Below are 16656 nucleotides of genomic sequence, written 5' to 3'. Positions count from 1 at the left end.
AAGGGGGAATATGTTGATCTTTTCTCCCTCCTTAACAGGGAGGTTCCCAAGAAGGACAACGAAGGGGAGGTACAGGGGGATAAGCCTAAGAAGGTGAAAGTCAGTAGATGCTTCAGCTCTTGGCTGTATGCTTATCTGACTTACGCCTCCATAGTGATTCAGAGGCAGCCCGCTAGGGCTGCTTCGATGTTCAAATACATTGATTTGATAGCCCGTGCTCATTTTGAGTACAAGGGCTCAATTTGGCGTCACTATGACAAGGCTTTCAGAATGCGCGTGGCATTCGATCCCACACTCCCTTGGGACATGGTCGTTCCCGACCTGTGGTTTGCAGCAACCCACATGTCTGGGAACGAGGGTTGTGACCGCACAGATAGCATTCACTTCATGGAGGAGGAGCCTCCAGTGTCCACCCTGGCTAAGGCAACCACGGGGGGTGTGGCGAAAGCCACCCCTCCCCCATGTCATGAATTTTCTGCTAAGGGGGCTTGTTTTCACCCCTTTTGCAAATTCAGACATGCTTGTGGGAACTGTGGGGGTTCCCATGCCACTACAGTGTGTACTAGACCCAAAAAGGGGAAGGATAAAAAGGGAGGGGGTCAGGCTAAGCAACCCCCACCCGCTGGGGGAAAAGGGTCCCAGCCCAATTAGGCTCAAAGTTTTGAGGGAATGGCTAGCGGATTATCACCCTCGTGGGAGAGCGGCTGCTCTCCTGCAGGGCTTTTCAGAGGGTTTTAGGATCCCGTATGTGGGGATACGGAAGGCTTTCATGTCTGACAACCTCAGGTCGGTTGTGGGACATGAAGACATTGTTAGGGCAAAAATAGAGAAGGAGGTGACCGAGGGCAGGGTCCTGGGGCCTTTCCCAGAGCCGCCCTCTCCAACTCTGCGGGTGTCCCCTTTAGGCGTGGTCCCCAAGAAGGCAAGTGGTGAATTTAGGTTAATCCACTCCCTGTCTTTTCCAAAAGGGGAATCAGTGAATGACTTCATTCCTGATGAACTTTGCTCGGTCCGCTACGCATCTTTTGATGTGGCTGTGGCCATGGTTAGGAAGTGTGGGGTTGGAGCCCTTATAGGTAAGTCAGCATTCCGGCTCCTCCCCATACACCCAGACAACTTTGAGCTCCTGGGCTTCCACTTCGAATGTGGTTTTTATGTGGACTGAGCATTGCCAATGGGATGCTCTGTCTCGTGCTCTCTTTTTGAGAGCTTTAGCATCTTCTTGGAGTGGGCGCTCAGGAGGCGCAGTGGTCTGCGTTCGGTCGTTCACTACCTTGACGATTTCTTGTTAGCGGGGCCTGCGCGTTCGGAGCAATGCTTTGCTCTAATGCGGGACTTCAAAGCCCTTTGTGCTCAATTGGGGGTACCTTTAGCCCCCGAGAAGACCGAGGGCCCCGCTACCAGGATTACCTTCCTGGGTATTGAATTGGACTCAGAGGAGCAATCTTCCAGATTGCCCCTAGACAAATTAGTCAAGATACGGAATAAGCTCGACTTCCTGTTAGGCAGCCGGAAGGTTACCCTTCTGCAACTACAGGAACTCGCGGGGCTCCTTAACTTTGCCTGCCGGGTAATTGTTCCCGGCTGTGCCTTTTCCCAGAGGTTATACAATGCAATGAAGGGGCTGCGGTTGCCCCATCATCATACCCGCCTATGCGCAGGGGTCAGAGACGACCTACGTGTGTGGCGGGAGTTTTTAGATCACTTTAATGGGCTGTCCTTTTGGAGGCACGAGCTTCCCGTGGGTTCAGGGTTATACTAGGCGACCAGTGGTGTCATTCCGCTTGGCCTCCAGAATGGATGGCCTCTGCCCTGGTCAAGGACTTGACCTTTTTAGAGCTCTTTCCCTTGGTAGTAGCTTTAGAGCTTTGGGGAGAGCAGTTTAGGGACAAAACTGTGCACTTTTGGTGTGACAACCTGACGGTGGTCCATGTTGTGAATGCCCTGTCCTCCAAAAGCAACAGGGTCATGCGGCTTGTCCGCCATTTCGTGCACAGATCGTTGTCCCTAAACACCCTGTTTTTGGCCCGACACGTCCCTGGTTTAGATAACGGGATCGCTGATGCCTTGTCCCGTGGTCAGTTGTCCAGGTTTCGGACCCTGGCTCTGTGGGCCCGCGCGTCACCAGAAGCCTTTCCCGACCACCTTTGGAGCCTGGGTGGGCTCCCGAGCAGTGGAGAGCAGAAACCTGCAGGGCCATGGCCCTCTCAGTGGCACCAAGCACCCTGAGGGCTTATCAACATGCAGGCAAGGAGTTTGGGGATTTCAGGCAGGATAGGGGTTACACCCATAGTTGGCCTGCCCCAGGGGAACACCTGATGGAGTTTTGTGTCCAGCTTAGGCAGCGTGGCCTTTCAGTTAGGACTATTAGGTCCAAGTTAGCAGGTCTCACCTTTTTGTCCAAGGCGGGTGGGTTTGTGCACCTTTCTGGTGACTTCTGTATTCGGAAGATGCTGGAAGGCTGGGTTAGGGAGCGATCAGGGACCCCTCCAGATAGCCGAAAGGCATTGATGGTGCAACAGCTGTCGCTTATTAACCAAGCTTTGGACAGTCTGTGTGCATCCTTGTATGAGGCCCGCCTCTTTCGGGCGACGGCATGCGTCATGTTTTTTGGGGCCCTGAGGGTCAGTGAGGCTTTGGCCTCCTCTCAGGCTGACAGGTCGCTCCGCGCCTTCCAGTTTTCTGATTTAGAGTTTAGCGTCAGGGGTGTCTCCCTTCTGGTGAGACAATCCAAGACAGATCAGTTACATAGAGGGGTTAAGATAGAACTAACGGCTGCCACCGATCAGTCTGTGTGCCCGGTGGCTGCCCTTTCTCAATTCTGTAGTGTGAAGGGAATGGGCCAGAGGTACCTTTTTAAGCATCAGGACGGTACCCCTTTGACCCGCTATCAATTCTGGGTTCTAGTGTCCAGGGCTCTGGTCAGGCTAGGCATTGATCCCGCCGGCTATGGAACACATTTGTTCCGTATCGGCGCTGCCACTAGTGCGGCAATTATGGGTTTCCCGATACAGAGGATTCGGGAGATCGGCCACTGGCGGTCAGCCGCCTATTTGGGTTATGTACGGCCTGCTGAGGGTCCAGGTCAAGGTCTTAGGATAGGTAACCTCTCTTTGCCCTCTTCCAGATAGCCCCGCCAGTACGAGACCGACAACGTTGCTTTGCGGTCACAGCATGATATTTTGGGCCGGCCGCTCAGCAGCAAGAACCGCCGTGGGGACCCAGCTCTCATTGGGCCAATGGGTCAACATCGTCTGGATGGGGAGAAGAGGCATGCGGTGGGAAGGGCTTCTACCGCTACTACTCGGAGGGCGGCATCCCATTGCTGCGCCCAGGTGGTTGGTCTTGCACTTCGGTGGCAATGACCTGTGTGTGCTTGGAGGTCTACCTTTGATCTGCCAGGCTCGCGAAGACCTGTGGAGGCTTCGCACTGTGTGGCCCACCACGTAAGTGGTGTGGTCTGAGATCTTCCCGAGGATCACCTGGAGGGACGCCATTTCCCTTAGGGCCATTCACCGGGTTAGAAGGAGAGTGAATAAGGCCCTGGGTAAGGTAGTCAGAGAGTTAGGTGGGGTTGTAGTGGCCCATCCCCACATCACCATAGATCAGCCATGGCTTTACCGGGCTGACGGTGTTCACCTGTCAGAACAAGGGAGCACCATCTTCTTACAGGACCTGCAGCGGTCACTGCGCGAGCTGGTGCAGTTAGAGGGGGGAGTCGGGGGGCCAAGATAGAGATCTGACCCCCACTGCGTGGCAGGTTAGGGGCAGAAAACTGGGTGGTGGTTTAGCAACTGCGTGTTCTCCATTGGGCATCTTTGGGGATGATTGACAGGTTCTCTCCAAAGGCTTGTGGTGCGAGCGACCTGAGCAATTGGGGGGAACCTGTCTTTGGGTCCCGCCCATTTAATTCCCCTTGTAGGGGTTAGCCGGCAGGACCTCCCACATGCAAGTGCATGACAATGTCTCAGGTGACGGAGGGGTCCCTCACCTGGATTAGCATGGAGCTACGCCCATAAGTTGCCCCGGAGGTTTTTCTGATGTCATTTTCCGTCCCAGAAGCAATTGTTTGACCCTGCGGGTCCATTTTAGGGTTATAGTTAATTATGCTAATTATGCTAATTTATTTAAATAAATTATGCAAATTTAATAAATAAAAATGACCCAGTTTTAAATCCAGCTTTTGTCTCCGTGTCGTTACTCCGCCTCTTTTTCTCTCTCAAAATGAAAATCAGATGGTATAAAAGAATTTGCGGTTGTAGTCTGATTCTGAAAATAGTATTGTACATGGTTTTGAACAATTTCATGTTTTGAAGAACTTCATGTCTTAGAACTTCTAAAACTGGTATTAGCTGTTTTTAACCATTTTGGGTTTTGACGAATTTCATGTCTAAGAACGTTTTTGGTGCATGAGAGAAATACCAGAATTTTGTCCAAAATCAAAAAACCAATTTGCCTAGATTGGAAAACCTTTTTCTCTCTCAAAATGGAAATCGGATGCTATAAAAGAATTTGTGGTTGTAGTCTGATTCTGAAAATAGTATTGTACATGGTTTTGAACAATTTCATGTTTTGAAGAAGTGAGGAAGGAAGGAAGACAGAAAGATGGTAGGAAGGCAGGCAGACAGACAGGAAAAGAAAGGGGGAGGGAAGAAGGAAAGAAAAAGGAAGGAAGGAGAGAGAAAGAAAGAAAGAAAGAAAGAAAGAAAGAAAGAAAGAAAGAAAGAAAGAAAGAAAGACCCATGACCACAATTGAGCCCAAAATTTTGGTTGTTAAGCAAAAACATTGTTAAGTGAGAATCGCCACATTTTACTCAATCCATGACATTTCCTAGCTCTAAGAGTGATGTGCAAGCTAGGGAAGTACATCTGAAGGCATGTGCAATGTTGTAGTTATGGTTAAGTATGTGGCAGAAAGTGGATTCTGGGTTTGTCTTTCCTATCACAGTAAGTGAGGTTGAATGTATATAATTTTACAAGAGCTCTCTCTCTGTCTTTGTGTGTATATACACATACAGTTTATATAGTAGATAATGTATATTTTTGTGTGCCTGTGTGTAATATGTATGCACACATATGGCATATATACATAGAATTAAATAGTATATTTTGGATGTTCAGTAATAGTAAATAGATAGGGAAATTGTATCTCTTTGAAGCAAGGAGAGGCCAGGTACCCTAACCTTAACCCAAACCAGCAGGAGCAACAGGGGATTGAGGTAAGTATTTGCATTTTTTTTTGTCTATACCTGCTTTGGGGGGACATATACCTGTTTACACTCTTTTAAACTTACAGAGCTAGTTTACTGGTTTTCTTTGAAATAAATATTCTAAAACATTTAATCTACTGATGCCTCAACTGATGTAATTTTATTGGTTTCCATTTTTATAAGTTACCAGTAGTCTGATATTTTTCCACCCTCAATTACAATTAGCACAGGTGCCCCCCAAGGCTGTGTACTCTCACCACTCTCTTCTCTCTATACACTAATGACTGCATCTCAAACGATCCTTCTGTTAAACTACTGAAGTTTGCAGATGATACTGATCGGACTCTTTCGAGACAATGATGATTCCACATACAGACAGGAAGTTGAATAACTATCCTTGTGGTGTGACCAGAACAATCTAATACTGAACACACGCAAAACCATAGAAATGCTGGTAGACTTTAGGAGAAACCCTTCCACCTCTCGCAATACTAGACAACACAGTATCAACAGTAGAGACTTTCAAATTTCTAGGTTCTATCATATCTCAAGACCTAAAATGGTCACCTAACATCAAAAACATCATCAAAAAAGAATGTTCTTTCTGCGCCAGCTCAGGAAGCTCAAACTGCCCAAGAAGCTGCTGATACAGTTCTACAGAGGAATCATTGAGTCTGTCATCTGCACCTCTATAACTGTCTGGTTTGGTGCTGCAACCCAAGAGGATTGACACAGACTTCAGAGGATAATCAGAACTGCAGAAAAAACAATTGCTGCCAACCTGCCTTCCATTGAGGACCTGTATACTGCACAAGTCAAAAAGAGGGCAGGGAAAATATTTACTGACCCCTCACAACCTGGACACAAACTGTTTCAACTCCTACCCTCAAAACATCACTACAGAGCACTGCACACGAAAACAGCTAGACACAAGAACAGTTTTTTTCGCAAACACCATCACTCTACTAAACAAATAATTCCTTCAACACTGTCAGACTTTTTACTAAATCCGCACTTCTATTTCCACTAGTTTTTCTCATCATTCCTATCATCTTTTTCCTCCCACTTAGGACTGTACGACTGTAACTTGTTACTTGTATCCTAAGATTTTTATTAATATTGATTGTTTCTTCATTGCTTATTTAACTCCTATGGCAATCATTAAGTGTTGTACCACATGATTCTTGACAAATGTATATTTTTCTTTTATGTACGCTGAGAGCATATGCACCAAGAAAAATTCCTTGTGTGTCCAATCACACTTGGCCGATAAAAATTCTATTCTATTCTATTCTATTCTAAATACTCGAGACAATAAATTTTCCCATGTTTTGTGGCAAAGGTAGGTGCCTCGGCTTATAACTGGGTCGACTTATACTCAAGTATATACGGTAATGTCCTCTTGCACTTCTTTCCAGAATTTCTGCACTACCGGGCATTCCCAAATCATATGCATGGACACCTCCTTATCTTAACATCTTTGCCAAGAAGTATTAACATTCTGCTGAAAATATGCAAGTTAAACAGGTGTGTGATATCACTTATGTAGTATTTCCTTCTTATTTCTCTAACCCTTATACAGTATTCTTGATTTTCCTTATAGTCTCCACTGTATTCTTCATCTCTTGCACATCTACTTGTAATTCACTTTGCCACCATTTAGTCAATCCTTGGATCACATACCCATCTGCCTGCAATAACATTTTATATATATTACTTGCTTGTATTTTGGTGCCATCACTTTTTTCTCTTATTATTTTCTCTAACTCTATCTCCTCCCTTACTAGTGCTTCTTTATTCTCCCTTTCATTCAAATATTTACATATTGCATTTATTTGTAGCCATCTTCCTTGGCCCAGCCACCATTCTATACAATTTCTACATCCTTCTCGTATAACTGTTCTATCCTAGTTTTCCCTTTTCCCTTCAACTCTCCTATTACCCTATCTAATTTTGTTTCATAATTTCTGTTTATTACATATAACAATGACAATTTTGATTTGTATAATCCTAGTTTCCCCTGTCATTTTTTCCAAATTTCCATCGTCCCTTTCAAGAGACCTATTAGTTTATCTAGATTGCTCTTATTCCATCTTATAAATATTATTTCTCTATTCTTTATCCTATTCATCTCTTTTTCCAACTTCACCCATTTATTTTTGAATAGTTGCAACTCCATTAATCTTTCAATTTGAAATGCATCTCTATACAGCTCCAAACTAGGTTTTCTCTATCCATCATCTTTTTCATTAGCTATTAACAACTTTTTCCTTAATCTTGGTCTTTTATCTTCTTCAACCCAACAATTAAGTCTGGGAACTTTTTCCTGGGAACTACCATCATTTTTAATGCTCTTATTTTGGCCATTCTCCTTAACCTTTTCTCTTTCCAACTCCTCATCTGTTTTAACATTTTCCTCCATATCTGTCTATAGTTCACCTCCACAATTTTCCCTGGATTGCTCAATAACCAAACTTCCAAATATGTCATTTTCTTTAGTCCCAACTTCAATCCTGATTTCTTCCTGATTTCTATCTGATCTCTTGGACCTATGTTTAAACACATAATCTCTGATTTTTCCATATTGACCGATAATTCCAATTGTTGTTTAAACTCTTGCAAAATAGTTTTTATACCTTTAATCATCTCCATCAGGGTCTGGGTCAATATGATTGCATCACTGCAAATAGGTTTAATTTCATTTCTAATTCTCCTACTTTATATCCTCCCCAAGTATTATCTTGTCTTATCTTATTAGCTAATGTCTGTATTGCCATTGCAAATAACATTGGGGATAATGGGCAGCACCGCTTAGTGCCATTTTGAATTTTAATTCTCTTTGTGCTTTGTCCATTCACTCTTACATATGCTTCATTTCTTTTATATATCACTTTTATAGTCTTGAATGCAGAAATCACACAGGATGAAATTGCTAGAGTAATTAAAGGGTTAAGACAAGCCACAGCACTAGGCCCTGATGAGTTTAGAGGAGAATTTTATAAAACGTATATGAATGAATTGTTGTTGCATTTGGGGAAATTGTTTAATGATATATTGTAAACTCATGATATTCCACAGACATGGAAGATTTCTGAAATTGTTACCATCCTGAAGATGGATCATGATCTAAGAGATCCGGGGTCCTACCATCCTATCAGTTTGGCAAATCAAGATTATAAAATATTTATGAAGATACTGGCAAATAAATTTGAAAATATCTTACGGAAAATAATTGAAGAAGATAAATATGGGTTTGTAAAGGGTAGGAAGATAAGTGAACCATTAAGAAATGTAATAAATGTGATGCACCATGCTACTGTTCCTAAAAGGAAACTGGGAATTTTGAAATTAGATCTTAGTAGCCGATGTCTTAGAAGAACTTGAACGATTAAAGATAAATAAGGCAATGGGTCCAGATGGCATCCATCCCAGAGTTCTTAAAGAACTCAGATTTGTCATTGCTACCCCCCTGACTGATTTGTTTAACCAATCACTGTTAACAGAAGATGTTCCTGAGGATTGGAGAATGGCCAGTGTTGTGCCTATCCACAAGAAGGGCAGTAGAGAAGAAGCTGGTAACTACAGGCCAGTTAGCTTGACATCAGTTGTAGTTAAAATGATGGAGACTCTACTCAAAAAGAAGATAAATCAGCACCTAAAAACAATAACTTATTGGACCCAAATCAGCATGGCTTTACTGAAGGCAAATCATGTCAAACTAATCTCATTGATTTCTTTGACTATGTCACAAAGGTGTTGGATGAAGGTGGTGCCATGGATATTGCCTATCTGGACTTCAGCAAAGCCTTTGATACGGTTCTACATAAAGAGCTGATAGATAAATTAGTGAAGATTGGACTTAATCCCTGGATAGTTCAGTGGATTTGCAGCTGGCTGAAGCATAGACATCAGAGATTTGTTGTAAATGTTGAGTATTCTGAGCAGAGACAGGTTACAAGCAGTGTGCCAGAAGGGTCTGTTCTGGGTCCTATTCTTTTTAATATGTTTGTGAGTGACATAGGGGAAGCTTTGGTAGGGAAGGTTTGCCTATTTGCCAATGACTCTAAAGTGTGCAATAGGGTTGATATTCCTGGAGGCGTCTGTAACATGGTAAATGATTTAGCTTTTCTAGATAAATGGTCAAAGCAATAGAAACTGCAGTTTAATGTTTCTAAATGTAAAATAATGCACTTGGGGAAAAGGAATCCTCAATCTGAGTATTGCATTGGCTGTTCGGTGTTAGCAAAAACTTCAGAAGAGAAGGATTTAGGGGTAGTGATTTCTGACAGTCTCAAAATGGGTGAGCAGTGTGGTCGGGTGGTAGGAAGAGCAAGTAGGATGCTTGGCTGCATAACTAGAGCTATAACAAGCAGGAAAAGGGAGATTGTGATCCCGCTATATAGAGCGCTGGTGAGACCACATTTGGAATACAATGGTCCCTCGATTTTCGCGGGTTCGAACTTCGCGAAACAGCTATACCACGGTTTTTCAAAAATCTTAATTAAAAAATACTTTGTTGTTTTTTCCCTATACCACGGTTTTTCCCGCCCGATGATGTCATACATCATCGTCAAACTTTCATCTGCCTTTAATAAATATTTTTTTAAATAAACTTTAATAAATAAACATGGTGAGTAATAATCTAAATGGTTGCTAAGGGAATGGGAAATTGCAGTTTAGGGGTTTAAAGTGTTAAGGGAAGGCTTGTGATACTGTTCATAGCCAAAAATAGTGTATTTAATTCTGCATCTCTACTTCGTGGAAATTTGACTTTCACGGGCGGTCTCGGAATGCATCCCCCGCAAAAATCGAGGGAACACTGTACTGTGTTCAGTTCTGGAGACCTCACCTACAAAAAGATATTGACAAAATTGAACAGGTCCAAAGATGGGCTACAAGAATGGTGGAAGGTCTTAAGCATAAAATGTATCAGGAAAGACTTAATGAACTCAATCTGTATAGTCTGGAGGACAGAAGGAAAAGGGGGGGACATGATTGAAACATTTAAATATGTTAAAGGCTTAAATAAGGTTCAGGAAGGAAGTGTTTTTAATACATAAGAACAAGGGGACACAATATGAAGTTAGTTGGGGGAAAGATCAAAAGCAACATGAGAAAATATTATTTTACTGAAAAAGTGGTAGATCCTTGGAACAAACCTCCAGTGGACGTGGTTAGTAAATCCACAGTAACTGAATTTAAAGATGCCTGGGATAAACATATATCCATCCTAAGATAAAAATACAGGAAATAGTATAAGGGCAGGCTAGATGGACCATGAGGTCTTTTTCTGCCATCAGTCTTCTATGTTTCTATGTTTCTAGATGTGTATAAAGCCTTTGATAAAGTTAATCATAGTTATTTATATAAATTATTCAAGGAATTAAATATGGGGGATAAATTTTGTGAGACCATTTTAATTAAGCTTTGATCAAATCACACCATCGAAACAGACTGGCAAATTGAATGACTTTGAAATATAAATCAAATGAAAACTGTAGCTGTTTGAAGTGCATCACAGGTTTAGAGTTTTTTCTATTGCTTCTGAGATTACAGATCATAAATGATTTCACAGCTTCTGTTTCTTACAGGAAGATAGCTACAGTTCAAAATAACCAGATCAGGTCCCTTTGTTTCATGGATGAGACATAATCACATGACATAATACATTCCTTATGACTACAATTTATATACAGTCCATATTTATTTTTTTACTTACTTACTTACCAGCACATCACTTCCACTGCTTCACCGACTGGACATGGGGTGGAGATGTATAACTGGGTATCATCAGCATATTGATGATACCTCACCCCATGCTCCTGAATGATCTCACCCAGCAGTTTCATGTAGATATTAAACAGCAGGGGGGAGAGGACCGACCCCTGAGCCACCCCACAAGGGAGAAACCTAGAGGTTGACTTCTGACCCCCCACTAACACTGACTGCGACCGACTGGAGAGGTAGGAGAAGAACCACTGTAAACAGGGCCCCCCACTTCCAACCCCTCCAGACGGCACAGAAGGATACCATGGTTAATGGTATTGAAAGCCGCTGAGAGGTCAAGGAGCACCAGGACAGAGGACAAGCCCCTGTCCCAGGCCCGCCAGAGATCATCCATCAACGCTACCAAAGCAGTTTCCATGCTCTATCCGGGCCTGAATCCAGACTGTTGAGGGCCTAGATAATTGGCTTCTTCCAAGGATTGCTGGAGCTGGAGCACTGCCACCTTCTCAACAACCTTCCCCATAAAGGGAAGGTTGGAGACTGGATGATAGTTGTTGAGTATAGCTGGGTCCAAGGAAGGCTTCTTGAGGAGGGGGCACACAAGTGCCTCCTAGGGAGCCGGGAAGGACCCCCTTCCCAAAGAAGTGTTCACAATCTCCTGGACCCAGCTCCGTGTTACTTCCCTGCTGGCCAAAATCAGCCAGGAGGGACACGGATCCAGCAAACAGGTGACGGAACTCACAGCTCCAATGGCCTTGTCCACTTCATCAGGTGTCACCAGGTTAAACTCCTCCTAGACAGGTGGACAAAGATGGGCCCCAATCACCTCAACTGACTCGTTGTCAGTCGGCACTGCTGTCCAATTGGCGTCAAGGTCCGTCCGAATCTGAGCAATTTTATCAGCGAAAAACCTGTTAAACTCCTCGGCACTACCCTTCAAGGGCTCCCCAACTTCCCGCTGATTAAGAAGGGAGCGGATTACCCTAAACAGGGTGGCCGGCCGGGATTCCTCTGATGCAATCAAGGCGGCATGATACGCGCATCTTGCCACCGTGAGCTTTGTAAGTCTTAATATGAATGCTTACAAGTGTTCGATCAGATTCAGATTTATTTTTCCTCCACCGCTTCTCCAGACATCTCTTCTGGCATTTCAATACCCAGAGTTCCTCGGTAAATCAAGGAGATCTCCGGGGTCTAGTGCCAGAGAGAGGTCACAATGGTGCAATCTGGTCAGGGGTATCTGCTACAGCCTTATTCCAGGCCACAGCAAGAGACTCTGACGGACTGTGGATGAGTGAATCTGGTAAAACCCCAAGTCCCCTCTGAAAGCCCTCTGGGTCCATCAGACACCTGGGGCAGAACCACCTAGTCGGTTCCGCCTCCCTGTGGGGGAGGTTTGGAGCCTTGAAGTCAATCCGCAGCAGAAAATGGTCTGACCATGACAAAGGCAGAACATCTAAGCCCCTTAGTCTCAGATCATCACTCAGCTGCTCCAAGAGAAATATCATGTCGGGCGCGTGCCCCCCTTCATGAGTCAGACCCTCAACTACTTGGGTCAGGTCCATGGTTGTCATGGCCCAGAGGATTCACCCAGAAGATTCGCCGAGTGATGGTAAGTTCAAGTCCTCCAAAAAAATGAGTCTGGGGAACTCCTCCGCCAGCCTGGCTACCTCCTCGAACAGCTCAGGCAGGGCTGTTGACATGCAGCTGGGAGGCAGGTACATGAGCAATAAGCCCACCTGGACGCCTAGGTCTAGTTTACAAACAGGGACTCACAACCTGCAATCTCAGGAGCAGCAGTCTGCATATACAGGACCGCCTCCTGTCGCATGAGTCCCAGTGACCGGGCAGGTCCCATAGAGTTGGCCTTCTCCAGGTCCTGTCAACTAGACAATGTCTCTTGGTGGGACCTAGGGGAAGAGCCATCTCTGTGGGGGGCCCAGCCCTCTGGAACCAGCTCCCCCTGGAGATTCATAATGCCCCCACCCTTCTCACCTGAAGAGTCTGAAGACTCATTTGTGCCATCAGGTTTTGGCTATTAATTACTTGCCCCCTGGCCGATGAATGAAATGTATTGTTGCTGTGTGAATGGCAGTGATTGATTGGAAACAAATTTAGGTTTTTAGACTAGTTAATTTTAAGTTGAATTGGGTTTAACATGTTTTTTCATTGTCTTTTTATAAGTTGTAAGCCACCCCAAGTCCTCGTAGAGGGATGGAATATAAATCCAATTAAATAACCGATGCATAACTGGGGTGAAGTTGGACAGGGGTTCAGGTGGGCTTGCTTCTCACGTACCTGCCTCCCAGCTGCATGGCACAAGCCCTGCCTGTGCTACTCGGAGGTAACCGGGTTGGCGGTGGAGTTCCCCGGACTTATTGTCCTGGGGGACTTCAACCTGCCGTCACTTGGCGAAACCTCTGGGTTGGCACAGGAGTTCATGGCCACCATGACAGCCATGGACCTGACTCAAGTAGTACAGGGTCCGACTCACGAGGGAGGGCACGCTCCTGACATGGTATTCCTTTCTGGGCAATTGAGTAATGGTCTGAGACTAAGGGGCTTAGAAGCTTTGCCTTTGTCATGGTCAGACCATTTCCTACTACAGTTTGACTTCCTGGCTCCAATCCTTCCCCGCAGGGAGGCGGAACCAATTAAGATGTTCTGCCCCAGACGCCTGATGGACCCAGAGGGCTTTCAGACGGCGCTTGGGGTTATTCCAGAGGCACTCGTCCACAGTTCGGCGGAGTCTCTTGCGGAGGCCTGGAACAAGGCCGCAGCGGAGGCTCTTGACCGGATTGCGCCTTTGCGACCTCTCCGTGGCGCTAGACCCCGTAGAGCTCCATGGTTCAACAAGGAGCTCCAGGAGTTGAAACGCCAGAAGAGACGTCTAGAGAAGCGATGGAGGAAGAGTAGGTCTGAATCTGATGGAACACTTGTAAGAGCTTTTATTAAGACTTACAAAGTGGCGCTCAAGGCGGCAAGATGCGCATAACATGCCGCCTTGATTACATCAGCGGAATCCCGCCCGGCCACTCTGTTTAGGGTGACCCGCTCCCTTCTTAACCAGGGGGGAGTTGGGGAGCCCTTGCAGAGCAGTGCCGAGGATTTTAACACGTTTTTTGCTGATAAAATCACTCAGATCCGGGCCGACCTCGACTCCAATTGGAAAACAGAGTCGACTGACAACGAGTCAGTCGAGGTGACTGGGGCACGTACTTGTCCACCTGTCTGGGAAGAGTTTGATCTGGTGACACCTGATGAAGTGGACAAGGCCATTGGAGCTGTGAGTTCCGCCACCTGTTTACTGGATCCGTGTCCCTCCTGGCTTGTCTCGGCCAGCAGGGAGGTGACACGGAGCTGGGTCCAGAAGATTACCAATGCTTCCTTGGGGAGGGGAGTCTTTCCAATACTCTATAAAGAGGCGCTCTTACGCCCCCTCCTCAAGAAGCCTTCCCTGGACCCAGCCGTACTTAATAACTATCGCCCAGTCTCCAACCTTCCCTTTATGGGGAAGGTTGTTCAGAAGGTGGTGGCACTCCAGCTCCAACGGTCCTTGGAAGAAGCCGATTATCTAGGTCCCCAGCAGTCGGGTTTCAGGCCCGGTTACAGCACGGAAACTGCTTTGGTCGCGTTGATGGATGATCTCTGGCGGGCCCGGGACACAGGTTTATCCTCTGTCCTGGTGCTTCTTGACCTCTCAGCGGCTTTCGATACCATCGACCATGGTATCCTTCTGCACCGGCTGGAGGGGTTGGGAGTGGGAGGCACTGTTCTCCAGTGGTTCTGCTCCTACCTCTCCGGTCGGTCGCAGTCGGTGTTAGTGGGGGGTCAGAGGTCGACTCCGAGGTCTCTCCCTTGTGGGGTGCCTCAGTCCTCTCCCCCCTGCTATTTAATATCTACATGAAACCGCTGGGTGAGATCATCCAAGGGCATGGGGTGAGGTATCATCAGTACGCTGATGATACCCAGCTTTACATCTCCACTCCATGTCCAGTCAATGAAGCAGTGGAAGTGATGTGCCGGTGTCTGGAGGCTGTTGGGGCCTGGATGGGTGTCAACAGACTCAAGCTCAACCCGGATAAGACGGAGTGGCTGTGGGTTTTGCCTCCCAAGGACAATCCCATCTGTCCGTCCATTACCCTGGGGGGGGAATCATTGACCCCCTCGGAGAGGGTCCGCAACTTGGGCGTCCTCCTCGATCCACAGCTCACATTAGAGAACCATCTTTCAGCTGTGGCGAGGGGGGCGTTTGCCCAGGTTCGCCTGGTGCACCAGTTGCGGCCCTATCTGGACCGGGACTCATTGCTCACAGTCACTCATGCCCTCATCACCTCGAGGTTCGACTACTGTAATGCTCTCTACATGGGGCTACCTTTGAAAAGTGTTCGGAAACTTCAGATCGTGCAGAATGCAGCTGCGAGAGTGGTCATGGGCTTACCTAGGTATGCCCATGTTTCACCATCACTCTGCAGTCTGCATTGGCTGCCGATCAATTTCCGGTCACAATTCAAAGTGTTGGTTATGACCTTTAAAGCCCTTCATGGCACTGGACCAGAATATCTCTGAGACCGCCTTCTGCCGCACGAATCCCAGCGACCGATTAGGTCCCACAGAGTGGGCCTTCTCCGGGTCCCGTCAACTAAACAATGTCGGTTGGCGGGCCCCAGGGGAAGAGCCTTCTCTGTGCCGGCCCCAACTCTCTGGAACCAACTCCCCCCGGAGATTAGAACTGCCCCTACTCTCCCTGCCTTCCGTAAACTCCTTAAAACCCACCTTTGCCGTCAGGCATGGGGGAACTAAAACACCTCCCCCGGGCATGTACAATTTATGCATGGTATGTTTGTGTGTGTGTGTGTTAGTATATTGGGGTTCTTTTTAAATTTTTTAAATATTTAAATTTATTTGGATTTGTTACGATTTGTTGTGTCTTGTTGTGAGCCGCCCCGAGTCTGCGGAGAGGGGCGGCATACAAATCTAAATAATTAATAAATAAATAAATAAATGAATAAATAAATAAATAAATAAATATAGTCCTATATGACTATATACGTTTCACACAATAGGCACATGTTCAGTAGTCATTCTGTGTAGTCAGCATGATTTTCCCCTTAAGTTGAATAAGGCTGTTAAGTTATGAGAGAAAAAGTACTAAAAAATAAAACATCACTACCCCCTTGTGGATATTAATTTTATTGCAAAGATATTTGCAGAAAATCAATTAATTAATGTGATTCCGCTCGAGTTGTAAAAGTGTGGGTTAGTACTATGGACTTTCCACAACCCTTCAAGTCTTTTGACTCCCAGGGCGAATCATGGGATTCTTATGTGGCACGTTTTGAAAACTTTCTTATTGCTCACAAATACACGGAGCTTTCTGGTGCCTCCAAATGAGCCCATTTTCTAGGGTTTTGTGGCCCTGAGATGTTTGAAATGGCCCACGCGCTTTTTGCCCCAAAGTCTATAAATGAGGTATCTTGGGATGAATTGTTAACTATGTCCCTCTGCCATTGTGATTTGCCCGGAGTTATGCTTTTAATCAGCGTAACCAAGCCTATGGAGAGAGTACCAATATGTCGTAGCTTTACGACGCCTTGCCCTCTATTGTGAATTTGTCAACCTAGAGGATTATTTGCTTGATAGACTGGTTTTCGGCGTTAAAGATTCCAGATTAAAGAGACGCTTACTTGCTCTCCCTGCCCTCATGTTTAAGACTGCT

The sequence above is a fragment of the Erythrolamprus reginae genome, chromosome 6 (assembly GCF_031021105.1).
Source record: "Erythrolamprus reginae isolate rEryReg1 chromosome 6, rEryReg1.hap1, whole genome shotgun sequence".
Lineage (NCBI taxonomy): Eukaryota > Metazoa > Chordata > Lepidosauria > Squamata > Dipsadidae > Erythrolamprus > Erythrolamprus reginae.
Note: the sequence above shows the minus strand (reverse complement) of the source record.